Here is an 18,282-nt window from a genome sequence, read left to right as displayed (position 1 = left end):
TGAATATGATACTATTTTTAAATAAATTGTTTTGTATGAATATTTTTTTGTGGTTATTTTTCATTGCAAAGTGACAGGCTATAACCCAATGTGTTACAATGGGTTAAACACAATCGATAACTACTAGACAATAGTGAAACACCATACAAGCAAAACAGTTACCTATTTTTTTAATTATTACAGCCAATCATCAATAAATATCATTATGCATTTATTTTTATTATTTATTTGTGAGAATAGGAAAATCTAGGAAAACCCAATATGTAATAATCAATTGGAATTGTAATTATATAATAATCAAGACTCCTCGAAACGAAATTATTTTTATTTTTATTACCGCATTATACATAAAGACAATGCGCTTTTATCAAAATACAGATTAAATAAAATTTAAAAGGCTTATATTATTTATTTAATTTATAAATAATCGTAAAAAAACGGTTTATCTGTTTCAATTTTATTAAATGACCAAAAAACCGGTTAACCGGCTTTAAAACCCTAGCCTAAACACATCTTAAAATATGATTAAATGATCTGTACCCAAGTGATTACTGCAGTGACACCTGTAAGCCCTCGGAGAAAGCAAAAGAATCACCCGCCTTTAGCTACGGCACTCTTTTTTAAACTATTTTTAAAATACATTTAAACCAGAGTTAAATAAAATATATTTGTGTTAACAAATACATATTGTTAATAAACTTAAATAGTTTAATACACAAATGCATAATTTGATTACCTAACATAATTTTTTTAATAAATGTCTAGTATTATTTTTGCTAAATTTTAGTAGCACCTTTTATGGAACAAAATTTTTTAATTTTTAATACAGTAAATTTCGAAAAAATGGATATTCCATGCTTTAAAAACGTTTTAAATTACAATAATCTGATTATGCGTTTTCTGAGAATTTCATTGTATAATTTTTAATTAATTATTAGAATAAAATCTTACCTTCTACACTGAAGCGGTGCTACCGGCCAGCTTCTCCTGGATCTGAGTATCAAAGCCTTCCTGACCGACCCTGGAGGATTGGATCCTTGGCCCATTTGCGGGGCAGATGTCCTCTTCTTGCCCCATCCCCCTCTTTTGCACTGCATTCCCCATAAATGTAAATTGCCTGGTTCTGCTACAATAAAAACAAACAATGAAAACTTCTTTTATGTGCAATATGTTTAATCAGATATTTTTCAATCATGAGATTAAAAGGTAATCATCAATACTGTATTACTATTTCAAAGTGAAATAAATTCCTTTAATAAATATACATAACGATAAAGATAATTAGCAATTTATTTTATCGGCAAAAAAATTGTTGCGTGTGAAAGCTTAAAGGTATACATTCGCATTTGGAACATTACCAAATAAATGACATGTGATAAAATATCCTATCCGTGCTTTTAAACCTTTTATTTATTTTCTTATCAGCTTATCAGATAATTAGTTAACATTGCGCTAAGATTTTATCTTAATCTGGCTTAATCTTTTGCCAATGCTTATTTTTTAATATAACTACGCACACTTGTACTGCGAATAATTCACTAAAATATAATTAATTAGTGAATTAGGCCAAATATTTCGTGGCATGCAACTAAAACGGTAGAGTATACAATGTTTACCAATTAACCACTAAAGGGACAAATTGAATCTATTTGTGTACGGTATATTGTGTTATAGCTGCACGTGTATCTGATAGGGAGATATAAACCTGATGGTATGGATTGATGGAGTTAGCTTGTGTGAGTATTAAAAGCCATTAAAAATAACTGTGATATTCATAGATTTACTCACACAATATTTTAATTAAGCGCCAGAACAGATTCATAATATGTTTACCAACACACACTCAAAAACATGTTTTCCCCATAATTTTAGATTATAATTAAATTATCATATGGTTGCATGAATTGAGCCATAGAAATTTGTTACAGCTTGATTAAATTATACGCTGGCAAAGTTTAAGTTGATTTCAGATATGATGCTTAGATCTACAAGATATTATTTAAAATTACTCCATCGTTTATTGCATTCATTTACGCACAAAACATTAACTAATTAGCACATGAATCAATAATACGAAAAATTTCACAAAATACCAAATGTCTCTATTTAGAAACAGATAACGTAAACCTTTTAAATAAATATAAATAATAATAATTATTAAATCATTAAATGAAGTAAAACTAATACTTAATTTTATTTAAAAGTATAGTTTTTCTATATATATATATGTTGTTTATATATGTTTAAAAGATTACTGACTTTTGTGTATGTATGTATTGTATATAAAGAAACGATTATTAAATTGATGTGGCTTCATACAAGAATCGATCGTATTTTATGTGGAATTTGGTTAATTAAAACATTTTTTATTATGCTCTAATAAGATTAAATTGTAATCCTTTATACTGAATTGGTAATTCAAAGCAAAATTAATTTTCTTATCAGAAATAAAATTAATAATTAATGTATTTATGGACATATTTCGTTACTGTATTTATGCAGTATTTATTGTTGTATTTATATATATTTAATACATCTTTTAATTTTATTATATTTTTTTTTAACAAACTGCACACTTGTTCAATAAATACATATTTTAATAGTTGAGTCTCATATTTGTCTGTGAAAAATGTTTGTATGCAATTAAGATTATTTAGACATTTGTGTGATACCAGAAAGAGAGTTAATTCGAGGATTAAAAAACGTTTGAACTAAATTAAACAAATTGGTTTTTAAGATTGTATTTTATGTCACTTTTTTGCAAATTCCCTTAAATTACTAGCAAAAATTTAATTTTAATTTTAATAATTACTTTTTTTACTATTAAATATTATAAACATTATTTCGTTAAATCTGTGTTGGTGCACAACTTTAGATTTCGTTATTAAAAATAATTTACTACAGCAGAATTTTCACCAAGTGAAAAATTTATACAAAATTGCATGTTATATGAAACTCTTAAAAAAATTGGTAACTTCGGCTACTAAAAACATTTGTGGAATGTTAAGTGATTCATAAAACATCTGTCAATGTCAAAGATAATTTTAAAAAAATAAACTGGAAATTACAATGGAAGCTAATACTACTCAAACTATTCATCAGCTGGCTGAGAAACTAAACCATTATATTATATTTACACACCAGACATATTTAGTAGATTTGGAAGGCTTGGAAACAAGGTGCATGGGTTTCACGCTAATTAAGAGAAAAAACAAGGTGCTGCTTATATACATATGAAGAGATTCTGGATATTGAATCTTGATCATTTTATAACCAGAGATGAGTCTTAAGTATTTTACGACAAGATGGTGATTATTTAAATTTCAGTTAGTAAAACCTAATTCGAAGCTCGGGTTTACTATATGGAACTGCAAATCCTAAACCTGGCTAAACAATAACAGCAAAAAAAAGGTCTGCACGTCTCCTGTAGCAAATTGCCTTTTGATTAAATCAAGGAACTTTGCTAAAATATGTTATCTTATTCGTTTTATTTTACAGATCTTGCTCTTTCTGGCTACTATTTATTTCGATCGCTGCAACACTTTCTAGACGGAAAAAAATGCAGGCAATGTGAAAAGGAGACTATTGGAATATTAAAAATAAAAGCCTCTAAGATTTTATGCTAATGGAACTAAAAAAATAACCGAAAGGTAGGAAAAAAATACAGTATATTTGCAGTGAAAATATATTTTGCATCATTAAAATATACATTTAAAAGTAGTTTGTTCGTTTCAACTAAGAAACAACATTCATTTTGGGATAACCTTATTGTTGGATTTATCTAAAATCAACGTGTTTTCATCAGAGCAAATACAAATTAACACAAAGTAAACAGATCTATTTAGATCACATAATTAAATTAATAAATAATTAACACAAATTAAAAAATAACTAAGCGTCTAGTACGGATGGTACAACAATTAAAGAAATCAAATTAATGAACAGTCTTATTGCTCTTATTTTAGTAAATTTATTTAATAAATGTCTGAAAAAGTAAATATTCCCCTATTGCCTAAAAATTGCCAAAATAACTACTTTATACTAAGCTGATGCTAAGAGGATCACTAATATCAGTTTTACCAATTCTAACAAAGAAAATTGAACTAATTTTAGCCAATAAATTTATAATCCTATGTACAATAAGGATTTATAAATAAATCCAATATAAAATATGCAGCTTTTGATTTAATTATTGAAGTACAACTTTTGACTCATTATACCATAACATATTATTAGATAAATTAAAATATATTAAAATAGTAGTACCAACGCTTAATCTATTAAAAACCTATTTAAATAATAAACAAGTAGTTGTAATAAATGGTACAAAGCGAATGTGAGGTGGTGAAGTGTGGAATTTCACAGGGTTCTATTTTGGGACCTTTATTATTTAATCTATACGTAAATGATTTAACCCTATGTAAGCTTGCAGGAATGACTCAACAGTATGCTGAATATACAGTGCTAATACATAACTCTAAAACATACATAGACATGCAAAGAAGTGATTAAACTTGAATCAAATATAAAATAAAATTGATTTTAATTTAATGTATATCTTACTAATATTTACAAATAAGCTAAAGCGTGATAGTTTTTTATTATATCGCCCATGACCATCGTTTCATTAACCATTGATCAGTTAACCGTCACCCAGTTGTTGCGTACCCAGCTAGGGCGTCCGCACTAGCCGACTCACCTATGACTGTCGTCATCCGGCTCCTCAATACGCTGACATTACACATTTATATATTTAATGTCAGCTGCAGGAGCTGGTCTGGTTCGTATTATTATATTTCTCGCTATTTATTATTTCTATGTTTATTGTAAAAATACAATATTTTGTCAATTTTTTATGCATATAAATGCATTCGGATTACTGTAATTTTTTATGTAATTTAAATAAATAAAATAAATACTGCAGTATCTATTACTATTGTGAAGGGATCTATGTATGTTAAAACTGGCGATGATAGGTCATAGAGACACTTCTAAATTATTTAAAAAAAAGTTACTATTATACAATATAAAGGTTCGAAAAAAAATATATTTGTGTGTCATGATCCTCTGCATGAGGGAAATGCGAGGATATGTATATTGAAATAAAACTCACGATGCGGCGTACCAGGATATGGTCCCTGTTCAGAGCAGGCTCTCCTCCCTCTGCCCAACAACGCCTCTCTGTGTCCTCTGGGAGAGACCCCAGGCTCCTCTTCCAACAGGCAGGACATTTTGTTGAACTTTCTATCTAATTTTTCACTAAGACTTCTACACTACTTGCAATCTGCCATCTTCTAATCAAGTCATTATGCGCAATCAATGTGCTCCTTGAAGATCTGAAACAAGATAGAGAACGATTATCTAAATGCAATCAACGTCAGAAGAGAGATAATTCAGTTGGGAATCGTGCCATGTGCGACCTTCCCGCAAACATTTAATCAAGCTAAAATCTTTGCTAAATTTGCGTAGGTAGTTGATTTGGTTTTAATGCGTGTGGGGAAAACGTTTCAGAATGACGTAAATAAACATTGTTTTATATCTATATACGGGCGTGACTATAAACTTCAGCAGCCACAAAAAATAAAAATAATAAAATAATTGCGAGTAACTTTGTTAGTATAAAACACAATTATATGTTTTAATTTATGTTATTAACAACACATTAGACTAAAATCAAAGTATATCAATTATTATTAACAAAATATTATTACAACTTAAAAATAAAAAAGACACTACGCACAAACTAGCTTGATTTTATTTTATATATATTATTACAACATTAATTTATGAAATTAAAAAAAACAATAAAAATCTAATCTATCATGATGGATCGAAACTATAAAATTATATTATTGCATTGTATTTATACCATTAATTTGTTAATTATACTGAGTCAGTTCATGAGCTTATCACTTTTATATGCATGAATTATTGATTCAAATTTTAACTGATGTTTGTGCTTTTAAATGATTTTTTTGTATTACACATAAAAAAATATTTAAAACAGTAAAATTTGAGCAATAACTTAAATAGCTTTAAAAGTTTTAAATAAAGAAAAAAATTTTAGGATCGTAAATTACTATTAATATAACAGTATTCACGTGAAATTTAATATATATTTTTTCACCCCTAAAGTCGCTAATACTTCTAAAACACGGAAAAGCATGGAATTAATTATAGATTCAACAAGTTCGCGGTCTAATTCGAAGTGGATCGAACTTTATCAATCACTTATAAATGTTTTAGTTTGCTTTTTTAAATGTGCAATCAATTTTTTTTAATCATGCCCCATATTTTATTTAGAACTTTTCTTTTGTATTTAAAAAATCTACATTTTTCTTTATATTCTAAAATATTTTAATTAAGTATTTATCCTAGCCTTAGTATCAATAGTATTAATTTCGATTAAATAACGACGAATTCATTAATTGAACCACCCTAAAAAAATAGTTTGGACCTCCTAATGGAGCGAAAGCTTAAAAAATCTTTTAGTCAAATTTACAGGAATCTGAATATTATGCTATTAAATCCTAAAAAAAGTCTAATTCGGCATGTGAGTTATAAAGATAGAATTTAATCGTCTAAGATTAACAAAAAAAAATGTTTGTTAAAATGGAACACCACCATGAGAAAACTTTTTCACGTATCAGTCACAAAGTTCTTGTTATGAATCAGAAAGATTGGATTTCTATTAAAACAGTGGTTTACAATTTACTCTACTGATCAATATTATTTTATTTAAAAAATCGCGCCCTTTTTTAATTGCTAATTTTACTAAAAAGAGCAGCAAACTTATATTTAATAACTGATGTATAAAGACGGTTTTTAAACGTTCAAGTTAAAACAAAGAGACACAGTCCCAAATAATTAAGTCGTCTTTAGGTTTTAATGTGAAAATAAAAGCGATAATCTGAAGCTAATAAAAGTATATAAACAAGTGGGCCCTTCAAAAGAAGCTTCAGGGCACGCCCATTTTTTCTGCCGCTGTTAATTAATTAAACAAATTTGTAACGCTATTAAAATGCTTTATTGCCAATAAAATATTATACCACTTGTATTTATTAAGATAAGATAAGCGACACTCTTCCTTAATCTAAAACAGCTTTTGTGTCAATTGGCTTATTTTATGCGTTTCAGACCAATTTAATGGACAATAACACTTTTTTTTAGCAGGTATTATATAATACTTTAACCTTAAACCACATTTAAATATTAATCAAATGTTTCACTAATACTCATTAGTAAAATCCAAAGTTTTACTTCTATCATGTAAGCACATTCATAATACCACTTAATCTTCACAGGTGTGTTAATTTTACCCTTAAGCTAATATTATATATTACATCCATTTTAACATTAGTACTTATAATTGGTTATAACTGACAGACTGTGAAATTTGACTAATAGATTACCTTATTTATGAACACAATCATATTGAGCTTCTTACTTAAACTATATAGTGAAAGATTTGCGTTTATATTTTTTATATAAAAACCTTTAAAGCTTATGGATAGATAACCGCTTAAAAACAATATAGACACCCCTCTGAATAAGTAATAAAATATTTCAAGAAATAAACAACATACTTAGGTGTATAAAAAAATATAAAAAAAATAGAACCGGTTTGCTAAAATTTTTGCATTGTGCCACTATACTGATTAGTTTATTTAATACAATTGCATGTGGGGTACATATTTTTACAGTTTGATTTAATGTATTGAATGTCTTAAACGTCCTATTCTATAGATAGAAGCATGTTAGAAACTGTACACCTTTTAAATGTAACGCAAACAACCGAAATCTAATAGAGAGTTCAAAGAGCGGATAAACGAAGTCCATTTATTTAAGAGCATCGATACACGTTGTATACCTACAGTATTAGTATGAACAACAATATAAATTTTAAGCATCTTCCAGAAGTTTCAAGCGTTAAAAATCGATTGATTGAACGTAGAAAGATTAAAACTTTAATATTGCAAGAAGAGAAAAGTTTCCGCCATGTAACATATATTTATTATATATTGTGTGTACCTGCTTATATATTTTGCATATTCACCCAACTGGAAACGAATTAAGATCTCCCATCTTCACGACTTTACGAATTTTAAACTCAAAGCGTCAAAATAAATAATTCATGAACAATACTCTAGGAAAGACTCGTAGGTATGCCCTTGATAAAACGTTTGACTTTTTAAGGTTCAAACTATAAATCGTTATTTTAAAACATGAACGAGTTTACAGATAACAAGTCAGTATACTGTATAAATAGTTTTCTGCAATAATCGCTCTAGCACGAGCAGGGTTTCAATCTGTATTATAAAAAATCTATTAAGATTTGTCATAAAGATAAAACACTAATGTATTACAATATTTGTCCATTATAAATTTCATTTGTGCCTATATTAAGAAACCTCGCTGTGTCCTATAGGCATTCTAAATGGTTATTGTATTTATCCACCCCATGGCGTCAATTATGCTTAGAAATGAGCCACACGATATATATTATATTAATATATTACTTCTATATAATAAATTTAATGCATACACATATATAAATATCAAAGAACCCCATATATTAAATAGAGTAATAAAATCAAAGCGTAAATCGAGCTTGACTTTTATTAGTCGATACGTATCTTAATATATTATATATAAATAATATATATTATTAATAAATAATTTAATATTCTTTCGATGCATCGGAGAGTAATTACGCGTTATTTATATAAAAACCTTTTTTTCTGGACGTAACGAGAGCTTTTGTGCGATCCCTTCCTTCACACTATATTGTCAAGCTCATCCTTAGTATGCCATGGTTACGGTACTTACTGCGCACGTTTCAAGAAGAGGAACCCCTACAATTTGAATGGCAAAAAAATATTTACGATTTTCAAACTATTCTTATCGGCTTTTATTTCCTTTGGTAATATAATAAATACATTAATATTAAGATAAGATAAAACCGCATGGCATATAAATCAGCAGATTCCAAAAATATAAGGGGGCTTTGAACAGACTTTTTTAAACCTACGATTTTCTTTATATTTATAAAGTTATTTAAATAATAATGTGTATTTTAATAAACATATTATTTATATTATATTTAAATCTCGTCTAAATTAAACATATTTGAAAAAAAAAATTTTTTTTAGAATTTTATGATTTTTATACATATTTTAATATGTGTTTTACTATTTGAATCGATAAAATCAGTTGCATTGATCTTTTTTAAGCGCGCCAATACCCGGGACTCCCCACAGTCAGATTTGCTCACATATGACACTTGTCATCTGTCGAACGCGCGGCGGGCCGGGATACAGTTTAGTGCGATTAAATAAACAGTGAAATATGTCATAATCACAGGGTGTAGCACTTGGAATTATAAACAATATTAATAAAAGTTTATATTATAAGTGTGCCAGTAAGTGTTTGGTTATATGAATAATATATCACGGTTATTCTAACAAAATTACCATTGACTTTCCAGGATCTAATATTAAAAACAGCGGTGATTGGGCAATTAAAGGTATACATACAAAAGTTAATTAAACATATTACAATGCTAGTAATAATGAAAAATCTCGTATTGGTGTAAACAAAAAGTTACATTTTACCCACTATATAGTATCGTTTAGAGTTAATTTTCAGAAGCAATGATAGATCTAATAACATTTACGTATGGCAAACGATTAATATATGACATATTGCGACAATTTTGTAGAAGATGAAAAGATGCCAATATACGTGTTTAATCCTCTACAGTAACTTCCGTAAATTTTGTTTTTTGATTGTCGTTTAGATTTAATTTATGGATTACATTAGTAGTAATAATGTGTTCAATGTTTACTCTTACTGTTTTATAATTATTTTTCAGAAGCAATGATGGAACAATTTGATGACCTATATGGCTACAACATAGAATTGTTATATATAAACAAAGAGTGAATCTTCTCATGTTGAAGTCACTGTCAGCAAGTATTATATTTTTATAAAGAACATACTACATAAATTTGACGTAACTAAATATCTTGAATTTAGCTATTCCTAAAGAGGAATGATGGCACAGAACAAAAATTGATTAAAAACCATGACGTATACATACATATTTTGCCACATCGGAATTGAAAATAAGCCACTCTTAGATATTTTGGTTATCAATTATTCCAGGTAAGCGATCACATATATATAATCATTGTAAAATGTCGTCTATTAGATAACATCCAAGAAACTACACATTTATAAGCTGTCCGTTGGCTGATTACGTTGGCGTTTCCACTGCGATAGCGCCGATTTGATCGACATTAACTTTCAATCCTCATACATAATAAGGATATATTACACTTGAACGTTTAAAATGTACCTGGTTTATTTGCAATTCTTAAAATTTAACGTATATGTGCATTAAATCAGAAACAATGATAATTTTTATGTATTATAAAAGGAAAAACTCACTTTTCGGCCTCGGAGGCCGTCGCCAGGAATTCAAAATTTGAAGATTTCATTACGAAGATTGTTTTATGATTGTTTATCTAATTTAATCATTGTATTCTTCTTATCCTAAGCACATTATGTATATATTTAATTTTCATAGTTATAACACACCTAGTTAATTTCCAATTCGATTATTTATAAAAGGAAAAACTCACTTTTCGGCCACGGTGCCCTTCGCCGGGAATTCAAAATTTACAGATTTCATTATGAACTGTTTTATCTAATTTAATCAATGTATTCTTCTTATCCTCAACGAATTATGTATATATTTAATATTCATAGTTATAACACACCTAGTTAATTTGCTATCTGATTATTTACAAAAAGAAAAACTCACTTTTCGGCCTCGGAGCTCGTCGCCGGGAATTCAAAATTTGAAGATTTTATTACGAAGATTGTTTGTCTAATATAATCAATGTATTCTTCTTATCCTAAACACATTATGTATATATTTAATTTTCATAGTTATAACACACCTAGTTAATTTGCAATCCGATTATTTATAATAGGAAAAACTCACGTTTCGGCCTCGGAGTCCGTCGCCGGGAATTCAAAATTTAAAGATTTCATTCTGAAGATTGTTTTATGATTGTTTATCTATTTTAATCAATGTATTCTTCTTATACTCAACACATTATGTATATACTTAATTTTCATAGTTATAACACACCTAGTTAATTTGTAATCCGATTATTTATAAAAGTAAAAACTCACTTTTTGGCCTCGGAGCCCGTCGCCGGGAATTCAAAATTTGAAGATTTCATTACGAAGATTGTTTTATGATTGTTTATCTAGTTTAATCAATGTATTCTTTTTATCCTCAATACATTATGTATATATTTAATATTCATAGTTATAACACACCTAGTTAATTTGCTATCCGATTATTTACAAAAAGAAAAACTCACTTTTCGGCCTCGGAGCTCGTCGCCGGGAGTTCAAAATTTGAAGACTTCATTACGAAGATTGTTTGTCTAATATAATCAATGTATTCTTCTAATCCTAAACACATTATGTATATATTTAATTTTCATAGATATAACACACCCAGTTAATTTGCAATCAGATTGTTTATAACAGAAAAAACTTACTTTTCGGCTTCGGAGCCCATCGCCGGGAATTCAAAATTTACAGATTTCATTACGAACTGTTTTATGATTGTTTATCTAATTTAATCAATGTTGTCTTCTTATCCTCACAACATTATGTATATATTTAATTTTCATAGTTATAACACACCTATTTAATTTGCTATCTGATTATTTATAAAAGTAAAAACTCACTTTTCAGCCTCGGAGCCCGTCGCCGGGAATTCAAAATTTGAAGATTTCATTATGAAGATTGTTTTATGATTATTTATCTAGTTTAATCAATGTATTCTTCTTATCCTTAACACATTATGTATATATTTAATTTTCATGGTTATAACACACCTAGTTAATTTGCAATCAGATTATTTATATTCAAACAAATGACGAATTAATGAAAATTATTGTCTTGTAGCAAAATTTTATTTTTAAATAATAATTATTTAAAACTGTTGTCACGGTACTGTCGGCCATCTTGTTTTATATTTGAATGCTTATTTTTCATTGGTCGAAACAACAGAACGCATTACCGGCAGCTCGAATATCAATCGGAGCAAATTCAATTTTTATTTTTATTAATATAATTAAATTTATTTTCTTTGTTAACGTGTATTATTATACACTGTTCATACAAAGCGATACTATTTACAGAGTAGAGAATGTTTCATTTTAAGTTATGCGCGTCAGGAAGCGACGGCTTGGAACAATTATATATAAGATGTTAATAAAAATATATATATATTTTTTAAGATACTATCTGGTTTTTTAATTTACAGCAACATTTAAGATTATATTATATTTTTAAAATTGAATCGAAAGATATAAATATATGAAAATCCGTTAATTTATATTAATTTGATATGTTTTTAAATTAATTTTAACTTCTGAGAGATGAGTTGATTTAGTTTGTATTTTGGACTTGACCTAATGAAAGTTCTAAGACTATAATTAGTTTGAGAACTTTCATTAGGTCAAGTTGGGTTTAGTGAATTTGTATTAATAATCGTGAAAATATTTGGAATAACATATAACATGTCCAAGAAATTATTGAACTTCAAATTCCAATTAAAAATAATATGAGAAAGCAAAACCCACATTAAAATTGTAATTAACAAAATAACTGATAAAATTCGCGTTATAATTCAAAACATTAAAAACGTTTCGTGGTCGCGTAAATTAAAAGCCTTGAAACCGGGAGACAAATTTAAATTCTAACTAGTAGTACCAGAATTGTGCATTTAATGTGTACTTATGTATTTTTTTTAAATAAACTTTTCTTAAAAAAAAAGACTATAGGTCTTTCTGTTAAGAAAGTGAATCTGTATTTGTGCGAATACTCATCAGCATATAATTAACATTCCGGGTTATTAATTTTTGCAGAAGACCTAAATTCGATCCCTGTGGTACTCCAGAAGAAGCAAAATTCTCATCAGAGCGACGATTGCCATAGCTCACATATTGACAGCGGTGATCTAAATAAAAAAATCTAACAGGACCATTAGAGAAACTGAAGAAGCTCATGACAAACTTTATCGAATGTTTTTCAAAACTCGGTATAGAATCGAGAGATTTTGTCACCACTGATTAGTGATCATGGACGAAACAGATGTATTTGATAGCCAAACGATATTTTAGTTTGCCTATCAAACAGCTTTATAATTATATATTACAGTTCGGTTAACAAAGCAACAATTTGTAAATATCACTATTATGTAGTATACAATATTGAGCACATAAAAATAATATCAACAACTTGATTTTTATCGAAATATATGTATTTGGATTTGAGTATAAAATACTCACTGCCTTAAATAAATGAGTTAAGGACTAAATGATGGTTTCGATTTCATACCACTCAGCGATATTAAATCCATAGGGCTTAGATCAAATCTCAAGTAAAAAATGCATGAAAACTTCATAAAGCTACGTCTAAGCTCTAAAGCAACTCTACGTTGATACTTTTATGGAGTCAATCGGCGTCCCTAATCAGTTTCTCTCGGCAACCGCAAATCCCAACGTACCTCCAGATCAAATCTGGAGCAAACTCAGTTATCTCAGCTATTAAAGAATCTAGGTCACGCTGTTCCCTTTCACAGCGGTTACACAGAATACATCTCGCGAAAGCTTTCCAATTCAAAACTGAATCCGTGACACCTTACATACAAACGATGTGATGAAACACGCTTTAAGAACAGTTAAGTATCAAAATTATTTCACGATGTATTTATAATATAATAAATATAAATATGAATATCCAAGAAAAGCCAAGCATGTTAAATTTTCATTTTTTTTAACTCGATCCAAACTTTCTAGTCGTGCGAAGTGTAAAACTTTGGAAGCAAACGCATGGTTAAGGTGGTATGAACGGAGCTTTGCGATACTTCTAAATTTGTAATAAGTTTAAATATGATTGATCACCACACCGGTTCAACATTCAACATATGTGTGTATATGGATGTAATATATTTATGGCTTCACGTGAGTCGAATTAGATTATATGGAGATTAAAACGGAGAGGCCGAAATTGGTTTATATAGGAGATGGAAATTCTGCTTTGGCGGATGTAGCCGTTAAACGTTTGCGTTTTTAGATTTATAGCTGAAATCGATTCTAGATGGAAAAAAATTATATTGAAAGTGATGTAGTATAATATGGAATAGTAGTTATTTTTATGTAGTACATACTTAAACTTTTTTTAATATTACATACTTAAACCATAATATTTCATTGTTTAGAGCGACTTAGTGATGTTTTTTTAAAGTTAATCAGACAATAAAAATAATACAATTTTCCTACACAAGTAAGAATTCAATGAAAAATTTCTCCAAACTGTAAAGTTTTTTTAATTATCTTTTGCTTTAACAACATTTAAAAAATAATTATAAATTTCATTTTTAATAATAAATCTAATATAATATAATACATTATAGCAAATTTAAGCCTTCAATTATATTACTGTACAATTAGTTTACCACCTGGATAAATAGTTTAGGGGTAACTCTAACGAATGTTTAAACCAGTGGTGTCAAACACGCGGCCCGCGGGCCGCATACGACCTGCAAGGTATTAAAATGCAGCTTGCTTCGCAAAGTTTTAAATTTATTTAACTAAATACTCTTTATAAAATAATTAATAATTATAAGATTGAAAAAAATATCTAGTTCATTTTCAAAATAAACATTTTATGGTCTTTAGTATATTATATATTCGCCATTACATACTTTTTAAAGAATTTTGTAAATAGGCATAAAATCAGCATTTCTTATAATAATAAATTGGTTTTTATTAAGCTCGTGGATTAATATATGTTTTAGTGCTTTCAGGGTTAAGAACCACATTAGACGATACCATCGCGAATATGCCGCCCCCAAGCAAGTGCCGCCCGGGGCGGCCCGCCCCCTCCCCCCCTTCACATAGCTACGCCACTGCTCTGAAGACTGTTTACAAGTGGTATAAGCGATTTAAAAGCGGAAATGACTTAATTAAAGACAAGTAATGATCGCGACGTCTTTCGACCTCAATAAACGTGTGAAAAGGTTCAAAATTGGTTCGTTTCAATAGGCGATTTTTATCACACCTCGTATAGTATGTGATTTTATCAATACAGTTTAATATTATAGATATGTTTATATTACTAATTAACAGAGAACTAGATGATCATTAAAATAACAAACTCCAATAGATAAAGATTTGTTATAATGAACGCCATTAATCGAAGATATACTTCGATTTATTACAAAGCATCGCGTTACAAAATAATTTCAGGCTCTGAATCGTAGAAAAACTGGCAATAACAGCTATTGCTACTTTATATTTTTAATATTATGAACAAGATAAAGATTAAAACTTTTAGATACGCAGAAGAAAAAAATTATGGCGTAACTCACTGAAAAAGTCCTGCTATATTTGGCAATTTGTCGACTTTTACATAGCGGTTTATTTTTATTTAATTATCGATGTAGCTCTTAGATTACCAAAGCAAAGATTAGATTAGTTGACAGAGTAGTAAAGTAATTGATAAAATCGTTAAAATACTTCCGATCTTTATCTAAAGCTTTCAGGAAAGCATATATATGTTTAAACATTTGGCACACATGTTTAAACATATATATGCTTTCCTGCAAAAATTCTGCCGCTGTAAATTTAATTAATAACAAAAAATTCTCGAGAAATTTGCTGATTTCTGTGGTGAGAATTATTGATTTGGCATTTTTCTAGAGTGATTCTAATTGTAATCTTATGTAAGTAACACAAATTGTAATCTGTTGCTTCCTTTTCTGACTTTTTATTTTTAATAAATTAAATAAATATTGTAGTATGGATTAATTTGTAGCCAGTGCTTTAGCTTCAAAATTTTATATCACTTCATATAAAATTTTATATTTGCTTTAAAAAATGTTTTTGTATATTCTAGTTTGCCCATTTCTATTTATTTTTATTTCATTTAGTATTTTCTGCATGTTTGAAAAATAGGTAAACGTTAAAATGGTATTGTCGTTAATTCCAGATATTTAATTCAAGTATATCCGTAAATTTAATTATAAGATATTTTCATTTTTTCAACAATTCTTGTCCAAGAAAACTTTTTATTTATATGGCTTCAGAAAATCGTAATTATTTTTACGAATATAATTTTAACATATTTTTTTTAAATAACCTGTATACAAAGATTTTCTAAAATAATGCAATTAAAATATAATAAAATAAATTTGTAATTAAAAAACAATTTAAAGTATAATAAAGTATCCTGATCGACAGAAACTTAATAATAAAAAGAAAATATATTTTTTGAGGCAAGATATGAGTTATTTTTTTTTATAAAAGGTTAAAATACAATTTTTTGATAAATTTGTAGACATAGTGTCTTTGTTAAATAAAACTTAAAACGGCACTAAACAAAACTACATCGATCTAAAAATGACAGATATACAGAAAATCTGTTTATTTTATAAATAACATTTTATATAAAAAAAACATTAACGACAAGAATTGCATCGTAAAATTCAGTTTTGTTACATCAGAATAAATACTTAAACTTTTTTTTAAACAATTTATACTGAAAACTGCTATATACATTTTCAGAAAAATGTTAAGTCAATTGACTTAATTGAAACAATGAATTGCAGCTAACATAGATAAACATCTTGAATGACTATTTTAATTGCAGATATTATTGAACTGGTGCAAGTAGTAATTATTACTGCTTTTAAAATATTACTGTAACTAAAGATGTTGTATCTTTTCATGATACTAATAAAGGCGAAAATAATTTTAAAATGTTAACGAGTTTTAAATAAAATACAATTCCAAAACTAATGTGTGTTAAAACATCAATGATAAGAAATATAAATGTGTTTGTAGCTTAAAAATTAGTTAAGCAAAATTAAATTCAACTAAAAGCAAATTTTATATGAATTACTGTATTTATTTAATTAAATTACTAAGTACTAAAAATAAAATATGTGCTAAAGTTAATTAAAAAAAAAAAATTTCATACGTTTTCAAGAAATAAATCAATGACCGTTTCTTCGTTACTCTTAAAAATCTAAATTAAATATGAGGACTTACTTTAATATATAAAAGTACGTTAGCTCTTCTGTTATAATATTTTGATACATATTTGGGAAATTTGCAGTAAAATTTTTTTTTTCTTAAAATGAAAGGAAAACCAGTAAAAAAAATTTAAGATACAAACTGGTTGTAGATTTAGCTTTCATTTCATATATAATATATCACCGCACTTAAATGATCTAAACTTAAAACTTTCGGGTCGAGAGCAAGTTGTCACAATAATATGGGACTAAAATAAAACAATTAAATTTCAATTCGGTATACAGAAAAATCAACTATAAAATTGTGATTAAATTAATTTCGCTTAATGCAAAAATATTACAGTTGTGATTTTAAAAAATATGTCTCAAATATTTAAGAGCTATGTTTTACAAATGTTGCATTTTTTTATATTAGTGCCTAAGAAAGCGTGTTTAAAAATATGAATATTTTTTTTTGAAACTTTTAATAAATTTCAGAAGTATTTAAATGGCAAAAATTAAAAAGTAAATGGGGCAAGTGCTCAACTTAAAACATCAGCTTTATTAAAAGCGTTTTTTTCTCACGCGTTACGCTCTATTTTCTTGTGAAAATGGCAGTGTTGCTAATCGAGTCTATTTTTTACGCCTTATTAAGTGTTCCCACAATATTCTTAACGCATCTTATCTAATCAGGAAATAATATTCAACCTTGCCTCACGTCCATTTAAGCCTAAAAAATATATAAATCAAATTTATTCTCCACAAGTATCAAGATGTAGTATGTTTTATAGTCACGAGGTGTTTTTGCTATTAATAATATTTTAATACCACACCCTATACTTTCACCCCAACTCCAAACGAATCAGCAACGAACTCGAATAGCTTTGTGATACTTTCGAGATTGCTGCCTTAGCTATATAATACTTTCATCGTTGATTTAGCACGACAAATACAATACGTATATACGTATGTACTCAAGTTCGTTATCAAACGAGTCGGTTTTATTGAAGTCTGGCCACATCGCCCGATTCGGGCTTAGTCATAGCGGATTGGGCTCTGTAAACAGGGTCGGATATTGATCTAACGTGCCGTGCAACAATTACCTCCCCGATGGCAATAGGAAATTTTACCCCAGCCCAGGGCCGGCTGATTCACGATGCGGCCCTTTCTGA

General features: G+C 28.1%; 2 long non-coding RNA genes across 2 annotated transcripts in view; one reads left to right on the top strand and one right to left on the bottom strand.

Annotated features, from left to right (window-relative positions):
* Positions 1-5,119: 5,119 nt before the first annotated feature.
* Positions 5,120-18,282, bottom strand: part of LOC148230181 (uncharacterized) — a 75,837-nt gene continuing 62,674 nt past the window's right edge. Inside the window, exon 3 of the long non-coding RNA XR_015811469.1 lies at positions 5,120-5,336. This is a non-coding gene — a long non-coding RNA (uncharacterized LOC148230181). The remainder of the gene's footprint in view (positions 5,337-18,282) is intronic.
* Positions 9,746-13,390, top strand: LOC148230182 (uncharacterized). Its single transcript, XR_015811474.1, has 3 exons — positions 9,746-9,975; positions 10,039-10,167; positions 12,960-13,390. It is a non-coding gene; the product is annotated as an uncharacterized LOC148230182 (long non-coding RNA).

This window comes from Plectrocnemia conspersa, unplaced genomic scaffold (assembly GCF_051122295.1).
Source record: "Plectrocnemia conspersa isolate PC_06_02 unplaced genomic scaffold, ASM5112229v1 ptg000011l, whole genome shotgun sequence".
NCBI classification, from domain to species: Eukaryota; Metazoa; Arthropoda; class Insecta; order Trichoptera; family Polycentropodidae; genus Plectrocnemia; species Plectrocnemia conspersa.
Note: the sequence above shows the minus strand (reverse complement) of the source record. Positions and strands in the feature narration are given on the sequence as shown.